This window comes from Heteronotia binoei, chromosome 8 (genome assembly GCF_032191835.1).
Source record: "Heteronotia binoei isolate CCM8104 ecotype False Entrance Well chromosome 8, APGP_CSIRO_Hbin_v1, whole genome shotgun sequence".
NCBI lineage: Eukaryota > Metazoa > Chordata > Lepidosauria > Squamata > Gekkonidae > Heteronotia > Heteronotia binoei.
Window position 1 is genome coordinate 77,281,765 of NC_083230.1, and position 14,473 is coordinate 77,296,237.

General features: G+C 46.6%; 1 protein-coding gene across 1 annotated transcript in view; it reads right to left on the reverse strand.

The window, feature by feature from the left end:
• The window catches only part of GRIN2B (glutamate ionotropic receptor NMDA type subunit 2B), a 502,950-nt gene that overhangs the window by 262,492 nt on the left and 225,985 nt on the right, over positions 1–14,473 (reverse strand). The gene's annotated exons all lie outside the window — the stretch shown is intronic.

Genomic DNA, 14,473 nt, shown 5'->3' on the forward strand with positions numbered 1-14,473 from the left:
GTGACCACAAGGGCAGGAAACATTCTCCTACAAACCTATGCAATGTAATAGTGCAACCATTCAGCAGCTTAGGATCATAACATAAAAGGGCAGTTTGGTCAAATTGTTAACCTGCAAGGGATTTTCATGAAGTCATATGCTATTAATTGAATTGGTGTTCTGGCTGGGTGCTACAACTAACACTTCCACTGTTTGTACAGAGAACTCTGGGACCTCCTAAAGATCAGGAATACCGTCAGGGACTCCCCTCAGGACAGAGCCACTAGGGGACGCACTAACTTGGCCTTCTGTCAAACCAGATTTTTTAAAAAGTGAAATTGCATCAAAGGAAAGAGCTCCACAGTTGCTCTGGGAGCTGTGGCAACACAGCAGTTTCTATTTTTATTACTTGAAATATAGTAAGAACATTGTGCAGAAGAGGAGGAATGTCAATTAAGAAAATGGAAAACAGGCATGCATGTACTTTCATTAATCTAATTCTTTTACAGGACTTTGACATGGTAAAATTATCAGCAGTCAGTTACTTAAGTGACAGAGACGCTCACTATTTTCACTTTATTATTCCACTGTCGCTGTTCACTTATTCATCACATACCTGCAAATGGTTTCTAACTCACTGGATCCATGAGCATTTTGCTTCTCCAAAAAGAGAAAATTATATTTTGATTGTATGCCATCCTCAGGCTTTTGGTCTGTGCTTCTATGGACACTTTGGGTGGAGGAAATATTTTGGTTGCATTCTCAAGACAAAGAAAGAAGGGTTCTCCAGATGTACTACAAAATGCACATTGGCAGCTGGCAATTATATTTTGCAATATATATTGGGAATAGAAAGTCCTGGCTCAGAAGCATGTAAAATTAAGAAGGTTTGAAATGAGACCCAAGAAGGAAAAAAACACTCTTTCTGATCTTATTTACACTGGTAGACAGAAAAACATAATTCACATTGAAGGGGGTTTTTTTGGGGGGGGCGGTCTATATAAAATGGTTTAGGGGATTTCAAGCAAACACAATAGCACAAGTAACTATACCCTCATGCTCTGCAGGCCTACGAGAGTGACATGCCATTCTTGCTTTCAAAAGTGCCTCATACCTTCTAATCCTTATCTGTACTGGGTTATAGCAGCAGGAAAAGACAGTGCACACCCAACTAAGCTCTCCTCTTAATAATAATAATAAACTTTTATTTATATCCTGCCCTCCCCGCCAAGGCAGGCTCAGGGCAGCAAACAAAACATGGTAAAACCATGATACAAAAAAACAATATATAATATAATTAATAATTTAAACAGTAAAACCAATAAAACAATATAACATTATAATATAATCAAATTGTGTATAAGATGGCTCGGTGTTATTGATGTTATCAGGGATTCCATCTTAAAAAGCTAGCTGGAAGAGGACAGTTTTGCAGGCCCTACGGAATTGGGTCAAAATCCCGCAGGGCCCGCACCTCTTCCGGCAGTTGATTCCACCATTGGGGGGCCTTCATAGAGAACGCCTGTTCTCTGGTAGTTTTTAGTTTGGTTTCTTTTGGCCCAGGGATTTCGAGAAGATTTTTTGAACTTGATCGTAGTGCTCTCTGAGGAACATATGGAGAGATGCGGTCCCTAAGGTAGGCAGGTCCTCAACCATATAGGCTTTAAAGGTAATGACCAGCACCTTGTAACGGACCTGGTAAACAATTGGCAGCCAGTGCAACTCCCGCGGCCCAGGCTGCACATGTTCCCACCGAGGCAGTCCCAATAACAGCCTGGCTGCTGCGTTCTGCACTAGCTGCAGTTTCCGGGTTCGGTACAGGGGCAGCCTCATGTAGAGGACATTACAGTAGTCTAACCTTGAGGTGACCGTTGCATGGATCACTGTTGCCAGGTCGTTGCGCTCCAGGAACAGGGCCAACGGCCTCACCTGTCTAAGATGAAAAAAGGCAGACTTGGCAGTAGCTGTTATCTGGGCCTCCATTGTCAAGGAAGGCTCCAGTAAGACTCCCAAGCTCTTAACTCTGTGCACTGCTACCAGTTGCGCCCCATCAAAAACCGGGAAAGGAACCCCATTCTCTGAACTGCCGCGGCCCAGGCAAAGGACCTCCGTCTTTGCTGGGTTCAATTTCAGCCCACTCAGCTTAATCCAGTCTGCCACGGCTTGCAAGGCCCGGTTCAAATTTTCCGGGGCATTGCCAGTCCAGTCGCCCATCAATAGATAGAGCTGGATATCATCAGCATACTGATGACAACCCAGCCCATATCTCTGGGCTATCTGGGCAAGGGGGCGCATGAAGATGTTGAATAGCATTGGAGAGAGAACTGCTCCCTGTGGCACCCCACAGCCAAGTGAGTGTTTCCGGGTTAGCTCTCCCCCAATTGCCACCCTTTGTCCCTGACCCTCAAGGAAAGAGGAAAGCCATTGTAAAGCTGACCCCTGAATCCCTGTGTTGGCGAGGCGGCGGGTCAGCAGCCGGTGATCGACCATATCGAACGCAGCCGATAGGTCTAGCAGCAGCAAAACCGCAGCGCCGCCTCGATCTAGATGTCTCCAGAGATCATCCATGAGAGCGACCAAGACTGTTTCCGCCCCGTGTCCCGGACGGAAGCTGGACTGGAATGGATCTAAGGTGGAAGCATCCTCCAAAAAACTCTGTAGCTGCAGCGCAACAGCCCTCTCAATAACTTTGCCCAAAAAGGGCAAATTTGAGACCGGCCGGTAATGTGCCAATTCGGTCGGGTCTGATGTAACCTTTTTTAGGAGAGGGCGGACCACTGCCTCTTTCAGAGGGGCAGGAAAACGGCCCTCTGAAAGATATCTATTTATGATGACCCGTATAGGACATCTTAGCTCCTCCAGGCAAGCTTTAATTAGCCAGGAGGGGCACGGGTCGAGATCACAAGTTGTTGCACATGCAGCAGAGAGGACTTCCTCCAAGCTGAGCGGGTCGAAATGATCCAGCATCAAGCTGGAAGGCGTGACAGAGCCTCAAGTTTACATACTGAGTCCAATATGGCAGGGCAGTTGCGGCGGAGCGATTGGACCTTGTCTACAAAATGTTTCGCAAAAGCCTCACAGCCTATCTCCAATTCCTTAACATTTGGTTTGCCCTGTGGCAATATAGTAAGCATTCGAATTATCCTAAATAATTGTACCGGGCGCAAATTTGCAGATGCAATCTTAGCCGCAAAGTACGTTTTCTTTGTGGCTTTGACTGCCATCTCATAGGATCTCATAAATTTCCTATAAGATGCTCCAATCGCTTCATCTCGAGTACGCCACCATTGCCTTTCGAGCCGTCTGAGGCCTTGTTTCAGCTGGCGTAGTTCTGGGGTATACCACGGCGCCAGCCTAGTCCGGGGTCACAGAGGGTGTCGAGGTGCGATCTCTTCAATAGCCCTGGAGAGTCGGCTATGCCAGACCTCGACCAGGGCCTCCAAGAAATCGCCAGAGGGCCAGGGGTCCCGAAGAGCCATTTGGAACCGTTCCGGGTCCATTTGGCTCCGCAGGCGAGCCAAAACAGACTCGGCACCTAAGCAGGTTTGGGGTGGGGCATTCACACGAGCCCTAAGGGTGTGGTGGCCCAACCATGGCACAGCTTCTATAGTTATATCGTCCACCACAACCCCGGCTGCAAAGATCAAGTCTAACATGTGCCCGGCCTGATGCGTGGGGGATGTTACAAATTGAGAGAGTCCTAGTGTCGCCATGGATGACAGTAGGTCCATCGCCTGACTAGAGGCCAGGTCATCCGCATGGACGTTGAAGTCACCCAGGATCACCAGCCTTGGGTGCTCCAATGCCCAGCCTGCCATCGCCTCGAGCAGGGACGATAAGGCGTTGGCCGGTGCGCTAGGCGAACGGTACACCAGCCAAATCGCCAACCCCTCTCCAGTCTCCCACGCCAGACTGGCACATTCAATGTCCTCGAACCTTGGAGCCGGGAGCGCCCTAAAGGAGTAAGCCTCTCGTATGAACAGCGCCACTCCTCCCCCCCCCCCCGCCCGCTAGTCCGCGATTGGTGAAAGACCGAATAGCCCGGGGGAGCTGTTTGTGAGAGGGCCACAGTATCACCCTCTCGTACCCAGGTTTTGGTCACGCAAGCTCGAAGGACAGAGGTCTTATTATTAATGGACCTGGCGTTGCATAACACCAATGACGGAGGCGGGTCCTTTACATTAGTGTACTATCTTGACCACTGGGTTGAGCACACTTCAAGCAACAAAATTTGCATTGCAACAGCCTAAACTTTTCCTGGTGATTAAACAAAATGTATTTGATAGACTTCTCAGTAGAATTCCAATACAAGAAGAGTTTTAAATATAACTAGGATGAAGCTGAGACAGAGGAAGTGGAAAGCTTTATTGTAGGGTTGCCAATTCCAATTTAAGAAATATCTGGGGACTTTGGGGGTGGAGCCAGTAGACATTAGTGGTGGAGCCAAGATCAAGGCTGTGACAAGCATAGGGAGTTCTGGCCATCACATTTAAAGGGACAGCACACCTTTTCAATGCCTTCCTTCCATAGGAAATAATGAAGGATAGGGGCACCTTCTTTGGGGGCTTATAAAATTGGACCCCCTCGTCCAATCTTTTTGAAACTTGGGGGGTATTTTAGGGAGAGGCACTAGATGCTATACTGAAAATTTGGTGCCTCTACCTCAAAAAACAGCCCCCCCCAAGAGCCCCAGATACCCGTGGATCAATTCTCCATTATTTTCTATGGGAATAAATCTCCCTAGGGAATAATAGAGTTCCCAGCAGACATTTCCCTCCCTTCCCTCTGCTTTCTGATGACCCTGAAACAAGGGGAGGGCCTCCAAACTGGGGTATCCCCTGCCCCCTCCTGGGGATTGGCAACCCTAAGCTGACACCATGGCCAATCCGCCACTGCTGTCACCAGAACCCGGCCATGCATGCCTGTTTGCGCAGAGGCCGGTCTACCCAACAGCCACGGGCTCCCTCTAACGAAACGAGCCCTGAAGGCGAGCAGGTTGTCATTGTAGTCACCACCACCGCCACACAAAGGAACTTTCCTCCTCACCCCACACACACAAAGGCTTCCCTCTGTCAGTATCCCTCCCACCCGTACAAAGCTCCCTCTCCACAAACAGAACCGGCACATCAGTGAGCAGCCGTTTACCTCAGTGAAAGGGTCCATGTCTGCAACAGGCACCGCTCCGGCGCTCGCTCTCCCTTCGCTGCGTCCCTCTGAGGCAAGAGTGGCTATCAACCGCCTTTCAGATTTGAATTTCAGCGCCTGCTGCTGCCCAGCCCTGCAACGCGCCTGCGCCCCGCCCAGCCCGATCATGTGGAGGGGAAAATGAGTGCAACCGAAAGAGAGTCTGGCCTGCCTGGTCCGCCACGAACGCATACGCGGTCTTTCCTACAATGTAGGAGAGATCCAAGGCCGGAGGAACAAAGTAGGATTCAGACCAACAGGGCTACCCACTTGGATTTATTTAGAGGCTGCTCCTCCGAGATGGGCTCAGAAGGACCCGGACTCGCGGCTCGCCACGCTCCTTGGTGCCGTTTCCGCCCCCCTCCCCCCGCTTCCAGATTTTTGGAGAGCGGGGGAAAACGCTGCAAATCCAGGGGTCCCTCGCCAGAGCGGGAGGGTTGGGAAGCCTATTTTATTGTGGAAGGGTGTACACACTACTATGATTAGTGACTGCTAGGGCAGTGATTAAAATCCTCCTCCAAACTGAGACAACAATTTAGCTACCACTCCAATATAAAAATGGAAGGCCATACCTAGGGTTCCCAATCCCCAGGTGGGGGCAGGGGATCCCCCGGTTTGGAGACCCTCCCCCTGCTTCAGGGTCATCAGAAAGCAGGGGGAGGGGAGGGGAGGGGAATGTCTGCTGGGAACTCTATTATTCCCTATGGAGACTTATTCCTATAGGAAATAATTGATAATTGATTCGTGGGTATCTGGGGCTCTGGGGGGGGCCTGTTTTTTGAGGTAGAGGCACCGAATTTTCAGTATAGCATCCAGCACCTCTCCCCAAAATAATTCCCAAGTTTCAAAAGGATTGGAACAGGGGGTCCAATTCTATGAGCCCCAAAAGAAGGTGCCCCTATCTTTCATTATTTCCTATGGAAGGAAGGCAGTCCCTTTAAATGTGATGGCCAGAACTCCCTTTGGAGTCAATTATGCTTGTCACACCCTTGCTCCTGGCTCCACCCCCAAAGTCTCCTGGCTCCACCCCCAAAGTTCCCAGATATTTCTTCAATTGGACTTGGCAACCCTAGCCATACCACATGAGGGAAGCTCAAGGGAAGAACATTCTGGCCTCTGACAAAAGAAAGCCAAAGGGCATGCCCTCCTTGGGAGAACACCATGGCAAAAGGAAGAACAGTCCCACCATCCAACAAGGAGCTTGCTTTTACCTTCCCTACCCAAAGAAACTATAAAAGAACTAGCAGCAAGTGCTCTGGGAATACAAACATGAACAGAAAGGTAATGTGTTCTTTTACCCCACTGCAAGCCTCCTTGAACAATCATTTGTTTGAAACACGGGTAAGAAATCTTTGTGCTTGATAATGTTAAGTAGTGGCACACCCAGATTCAAGTTCAGCAGGACCTTAGATGACAGCCCTTCAAGTACTTGAAGATGGTGACCATATCACCTCTCAATTGTCTCCTCTCCAGGCTAAACACACCCAGCTTCTTCAACACATGATGAGGAAAGGGAGTTGCAGCCTAGGATCAGTATAGGGGTAGTACTTAAACACTTAAGTTTATTTAAATAAAACAAAGTCCTCAGGGCCAGATGAACTACATCCAAGGGTACTAAAAGAACTTGTGGATGTAATTTCTGAGCCTCTGGCCATTGTTTTTGAGAATTCTTAAAGAGCAAGTGAGGTGCCAGAAGAATGGAGGTGGGCAAATGTCCACATCTTCAAGAAGGTGAAAAAGGAGTATCCAATCCATCAGCTTGACTACCAACCCATCAGCTTGATGTCTATACTTGGAAAAGTTTTACAACAAATCATCAAACAGTCAGTCCTGGAACATTTAGAAAGGATGGCTGTGATTACTAAGAGCCAGCATGCGTTTCTCAAGAACATGTCATATCAGACTAACCTGATCTCTTTTTTTGAGAAAGTGACTACCTTGATGGATCAGGGGAATGCTGTATACATAGTTTATCTTGATTTCAGTATGGCTTTTGATAAGGTTCCACATACTAATCTTGTTGACAAGTTGGTAAAATGTGGTTTGGATCCTGTTACTGTTAGATGGATCTGTAACTGGTTGTCAGATCGCACCCAAAGAGTGTTTGTTAATGGTTTCTCATCCTCTTGGAGAGGAGTGACAAGTGAAGTGCCTCAAGGATCTGTCCTGGGACCTAATTTGTTCAACATCTTTATCAATAATTTGGATGAAGGAATTGAGGGATTGCTTATTAAATTTGCAGATACTAAATTGGGAGGAGTCGCAAATACAGAAGAAGACAGAAACAGGATACAGGATGACTTTGACAAGCTGGAAAACTGGGCTAAAACCAATAAAATGAATTTTAACAGGGATAAATGTAAAGTTCTACATTTAGATAGGAAAAATCCAATGCATAGTTATAGGATGGGAGAGACTCGTCTTGGCAGTAGGATGTGTGAAAAGGATCTAGAGGTCTTAGTGGACCATACGCTGAACATGAGTCAACTGTGTGATGCGGTAGCTAAAAAGGCAAATGCAATTTTGGGCTGTATTAACAGAAATATAGTGTCCAGATCACGTGAAGTGACGGTATTGCTTTACTCTGCTCTGGTAAGACCTCGCCTGGAGTATTGTGTTCAGTTTTGGGCACCACATTTTAAGAAAGCTATAGACAAGTTGGAATGGGTCCAGAGGAGGGCAACGAAGATGGTGAAGAATCTGTTGACCAAGTCCTATGAAGAAAGGCTGAAGGAGCTGGGCATGTTTAGCCTGGAGAGGAGGCAGCTGAGAGCTGATATGAGCATCATCTTCAAATATTTGAAGGGCTGTCATACAGAGAATGGTGCAGAATTGTTTTCTGTTGCTCTAGAAGGTGGGACGAGAACTAGTGGGCTGAAATTAAATCAGAAGAGTTTCCAGCTCAACATTAGGAAGAACTTCCTGACAGCTAGAGCAGTTCCTCAGCGGAATAGGTTTCCTTGGGAGGTTTTCTTCCTTGGAGATTTTTAAACAGAGGCTAGATGGCCATTTGACAGCAATGCTGATCTTGTGAATTTCGGACGAGGTATTTGTGAATGTTCTGCATTGTGCAGGGGGTTGGACTAGATGACCCTGGGAGTTCCTTCCAACTCTATGATTCTATGAAAAATCTTTGAGTTCTACATCATGCACATCCATATATATGTATAAATTTGTGGCCTTTCAAGTGTTTTTTCAATTATAAATAAGCAGATGGCCCAGGGGGAGGGAAACCCTAGCAAATTCCAGGCCGAATACACCCTTATAGTGCAGTAATGCCTTTGCACTGTGTGAAGCTTTAGCTTTATTTGCTAGTTGTGTTTTAAAGATTGTTGGCTTCCCCTTCTCAAGCTCTGCAATGTATATCTCCCCTGGCATGTACTGCACAAAACACAATCCATTGCAGGAAGTGTATCCATCCAAGAATACCTACTTCCCCATCCATTATGTGTGGTAGGATATAGTACTACTAACTGTGGATTAGAACAAGCACCTACAGAGGATGAGACGTATCTGGGTCCAAGAACTGTCTGTTGAAACACAGGTCAATCAATCACTAACTATGGTGAATACAAATTCTGGATTTCAAGGGTGACCATGCTATGATCAGTTTGAGAACAAACAGATCCTGGCCCCAAACTAGCTTCATTTGTGCACATACACAACACCAAGAGACCTCAGCTGGGCAAATATATGTGCTTCCCCATCAAAAGATAATTCAAGCCATTTCTAAACCTTCACTACACACATACATACACACAATATGTATATTTTAAATATACTGGTTCAATAAGTCACGACAACTGGTTTTAAGGGATGGAACAATGAACACAATCCACTCTTATTACTCCCATTTGTAAAATCTGTGTAATTCCACAACTGTTCTCCATTCCAATGCTTCAGTGCATTTACTGAAATGAAAACTCAAGTGTGCCTCCTACAGCTAAATGAGAGATTATTAAAGCCAATCAGTACAGAACTCATTAGTAACTCAACAAACAAAGCCATAATGGATATAGCCTGGCATTCAGAAGCAGCTTTAAATATGACCAACACCAAGGAGCAGTCAGGATTCATGTAGAACACAGCACACACAGCACACAGCCTAGCATTTCTGAATAGCTGCAGAAAATCATGACACGATATGACACTTTTAACTTGTCTAAAGTTGCTGATTTTGCCCTTGGTTTTTTTAAGATTTCCAAAACAGACTTGTAGGGCTTCTAGCCTATGCTGTAACATTTAATACATGAATATAATCTCTTTCGCCAGGGGGCAGGGGGGAAGATAGGGTTGCCAAGACCAACCCCAGAAATATCTGGGGACTTTGGGGGTGGAGCCAGGAGACTTTGGGGGTGGAGCCAGGAGACACTGGGGTGGAGCTAGGGGGAGGGGGGAAACGGTGCCGGGGAGCGTGGCGAGCCGCCCCGCAGCTGCCACCTCTTCTCCGCTCGCTGTGGCTGCTCCTCCGAGATGGGCTCAGGCTGAGCCCATCTCGGAGGAGCAGCCATGGCGAGCAGAGAAGAGGTGGAAGCGGCGCGGCAGCCTCGCCCGCTCCGCCTCTGGGGTGGAAGCGGAGGGGGGGTGGAGGCCAGCCATGCTCCTGGCCTGCCTTGCCCTCCCCTGCGCTGCTGCCGCCTCCTGGCTGCTCCTCCGAGATGGGCTCAGCCTGGGCCCATCTCGGAGGAGCAGCTGCGGTGGGTGGGGAGGGGGCGGCAGCAGTGCGGCGCGGCGGCCTCGCCCGCTCCTGGATTGGGCGGCTCGCCATGCTCCCCGGCGCTGTTTCCCCCTCCCCCCGCTTCCGTTTTTGGGGGGAGCGAGGGAAGAGGGTGGAAACCCTGGGGTCCCCTGCCAGGGTGGGAGGGTTGGGAAGCCTAGGGGAAGAGGAGATAGAGAGACCGTAATTTCTGACTTCCTCAGCTCTCTTCCTTCCCCACAGCCTTGAAGATAACATGTATGGCAGCATGGCTTCAACATTAACAAAACTGGCCAGGAGAACAAGGGCCCCTCACAGCTGTACCTTTAAGGCCACCTGCATATGTGCTCTGTTTTCAACTAAGATCTTGTATCTGCAGAAAGGAAATAGTCTCACAAATAACTAAATTTGCTTACAACGTTATGTTGTTTGCTAATCTTTTTGGATTGGAGCTCTGGATCTCCTGCTCCCTCTTAGGCCTGTTGCTGTGGCACATGTGTGGCTGCTTTCAAAACTGGCAAGCCCCACATACTGTCACATTTCTCTACTCCCATTCCATTTCATCCAGCTACTGTTTGTAGGGCATGAACAATACAACTCACACATTTTGGATTTCTAGATGTTACTGATTGAGGAGAGGAAGAGACTAAGATGTATGGGGTTGCTGCTTCAGTGTCCAACAAACAGGCAGCCTCAGTACTTTCCCAGGATTGTGCCGGCGGGGGGGCGCGAGAGTTTAGACAAATACAGTTACATACAAATTCTACTATTTTAATTGAATCCCAAAATTCCAATCTGAAAAGTTACCAAAATCCACAGCTTCTACCACTGAAATTCTATATATGCAGAGGTGTTCCATGATTTTTGGAGAAGTACATGCCACACTGGAAAATGGCTGTGCACATAAGAAGCAATACCTTCTTCTACACTACTATCCTAAACAGAGTTGTTGTCAAGCGCGCTTATTTCTGTAACATAATTGTTTCTTAGGCAAAGAGCAGGTCACAGGCTCTTTACTACTCCCCCCTTATTTACAACCATTGGGCAAGTAATAAATCCATCTGGCCCAAGGATGTTTATGCTACAGCGTGGCTCGTACCACTTTCAAATCGCCTCTCCAACAGGTTCACACAGACAACACTTATCTTCTGCTAGAGAAGTATGAGAATGGGAGATGTTTTTAATAGCCTAAATTCCTTAGTAGAAGAGATAGTGTTTAGTAACTAGGGTTGCCAAGTCCAATTCAAGAAATATCTGGGGACTTTGGGGGTGGAGCCAGGAGACATTGGGGGCGGAGCCAGGAGCAAGGGTGTGACAAGCATAATTGAACTCCAAGGGAGTTCTGGCAATCACATTTAAAGGGACAGCACACCTTTTAGAATGCCTTCCTTCCATAGAAAATAATGAAGGATAGGGGCACCTTCTTTTGGGGCTCATAGAATTGGACCCCCTGGTCCAATCTTTTTGAAACTTGGGGGGTATTTTGGGGAGAGGCACTAGATGCTATACTGAAAATTTGGCACCTCTACCTCAAAAAACAGCGCCCCCAGAGCCCCTGACACCCGCGGATCAATTCCCCATCATTCCCTATGGGAATCGTTCCTGGAGGTGCATAATGGCTATGGGGGTGGAGCTTCCCCCGCCGGCCAGCTGGCTGGGGGAGGGGGGAAGCCTGTAAAACCAGGGGATCCCCCGCTGGGACCTGGGGATTGGGAAGCCTATTAGTAACCTTTGAACCCGTGACTTAAGTATGCATCTGTAATGTAACCTTTGAAGATATCCTATATAGCAACTGTGTAACCCTGTATACGTCATTACTCCCAAGGCTTGTGTCCCTGGTACAGCTTCTGAATTTCTAACGATAAAACAGCTTTGATTTAAAACAAAAGACTGCTTATTGAGAAATATCGGTGCTTGACAGCTGTACCCTTTAAGTCAATGGGCTTAGGAGGGTGAAACTCTGCTTAGGAAGACACTGTTAGAATGGAACAAGAAACTTCTGTACATAGAAGGTTCTAGATCACTGCCAGTACATGTATTACAGGTTGCCATTAATACCTGGATCCATGAGGGAAAAAATCTAAAATGTCTTCAGGGGTGTTGAACTCATTTGTTTTGAGGGCTGGATTTGACATAAATGAGACATTGTTAGGCCGGGCAATGTGTATCATAAAATGTAATGCCAGGTAGTACACATATTAACTTTAAAAAGGGCACAAACACAATTAAAGGTATTTTTTACTTAAAATAAAACATGCTTAAAACATTAGAACACTTGCAATATTTTGTTTTACAGTCTCTGATAAATGTTACTTCTTGCTATGAATTATTGCATAAAAAACTGCAGACAATGTCTGTGCTGTACCAACCTTGAATATGCTGTTCAGGTGTTGTTCTGGTGTGCACATCTGTAAGTTGCAAACCTACTTTTGATTTATTGAAATTCATTACAGAGATCTCATGGTCAATGCTTTGAGCCTCAGAGGAAAACAATGAAGCAGCTGGGCACTGTGAGCTTTTGTACAGAAGCTGCTTCATGTGCTAGTCAAGAACAAAGGCACAGAATGAGGGCTATGTGCTTGTCTACAAAACTATAGTCTTCCCCAGAAAAATAACTACAACTCCTATGTGGCAGTGCAAGAACAGAGAGACAGCCATGTACACTGCTTAGTATCAGTCTACTTACTATCTGGGAGGTCTAAGTTCAAAATCACCAATCAAAGGAAAGTGTGAAAGAAAAATCAAGGGAAATTTGCTGAGTAAACCTGGGCTGCACACACAATTTCAGCCTAATGCTGACTTGTTATTACTCTTCTAAATAGTTCACATGCTTTCCTATTGAGAAAGATTGGAGGGCATGAATACAGTTAAAAATAGGAGAGGAACCCAGTTGTACCCATAACAAAACTCACTCTCTCTGTGTGCGTAGCAAGACAAAAAGCTCATACCTGCAATAAAATGTCGCTAGCCTTAAAAGTGCTTTCTTTGTATCTTTCCTGATGGTGGGAACTGGGCAAAGGAAGCTGGAGCTCTTTCCTTCCTTCCCCAGGGGACAAGGAGAGGGAGGAGCTTCAATCACTAAAAGAAAGAGAGGCTTGGCTCAGTGGCTCTGCAGGGTGATTGATTGAGCCTGGCAAACTTAATCAACAAAGCAGCTATAGAGCCAAGCTCCTTCATTGACTGAAGCTTTTCCTCCCTTCGGGAAAAGGGAGGGGAAAGAGGGAAAGAGCAGGGAGAGTCTGCTTTGCTGACTGGCTTATCTGAGGAGAAACACAAAATGGCAACCGGGCAAAGCAGGCAAGGGAGAATGAAGCAGACAACAGTCAGCTGCTGGAGGGCCTGAGTAGAACCTTCTGCGGCCCGGATCCATCCTGCAGGCCATATGTTTGACACCCCTGTCTTACATCCTTATTACACAACAATTCAAATACACATTTCACTGATAGCAGAAGCAAGAAATCTCAGCAATTCTGTAGGAAACTAAACATAAATTCTCATTCCTACCTATAACCCCAACACTTCTGAAGAACCCCTTCCATATGCCAACAGTCCGCAGAGGAATGGGGGGGTGAAGACAAAGGGTCATGGATAGAGGAATAACTGTCTTTTTAAATAGATGATGGATACAAAGGTAAAGGCAATGAACGATGAGAGAATAGATGCAGAGATAGGATCAATAACTGAGAAGACGAGGTGGTGCAGTGAGAATACTGCGGCTGTAAAGAAGGGAACTGAGTGAATGGCATCTTCAATGCCTGCTCCCCAGAGGAAAAAGCCTGTGAAAAATTGTGAGGATTAGCTCTAGAAGCCTCCATAGTTGAGTCCAGTGCAGGTGCAGTACCCAAGTCTGTGACTGCACATTGACCATGAAGAAGATCCATACTTTATATGGAAATATATTCCAATGAAATCAATGGGTCTTGCATACCTGTATATTACATGAATGCCACAGGATTCATCTCACACAGCTGCAGTAACATTTAAAGGTACATAATCATACAGAAAGGGCCAGCTCACACAGGCCTTTAAAGCATCAACTGAGCCACCTAATGGAAACTATCTCCATAGACATGCTTGAGGCAGACTTGATTCAAGCAGTCTCCTCTCCAGTCTACTCCCACATGCCTTGTCTCTTGACTAGCCAATTACCCAGTGGCCAGTAAAAGCTTGGGGAAATACAGAAAGTAACACAGCTAATGTTTAAGTCCATATCAAAATTTATTATTTATTTACTGACTGCATTTCTATTATGCCATTCTTCCATCATGGCACTCCAAGTGGTAAAATTTCCACACTGACATTCACCAGTACCTGCATCACTCCAACACTACTGCTGCAACATGCACCTTCCAATGACACCTTAGGATAAACAACCTAAGGTTTGTGTCTCTTGTCTCAGGTCCCATCCTTCCCTCTGCCAAGCACAACTGAGTCATTTACTCAAGCGTGAGAACTTTTGCTTGCTATTTCGTGGGTTAAAAAAAGAACGATGATATTCTTGCTCCTTCCACTTAAAATACTGCCTGGCTTCTAACATATGGCTTACGAATTCCCTCCATTTGCCTTGTCACATTTACCGAGAATACTACCAACCTTGCCAGTTCTGTCCCTGGT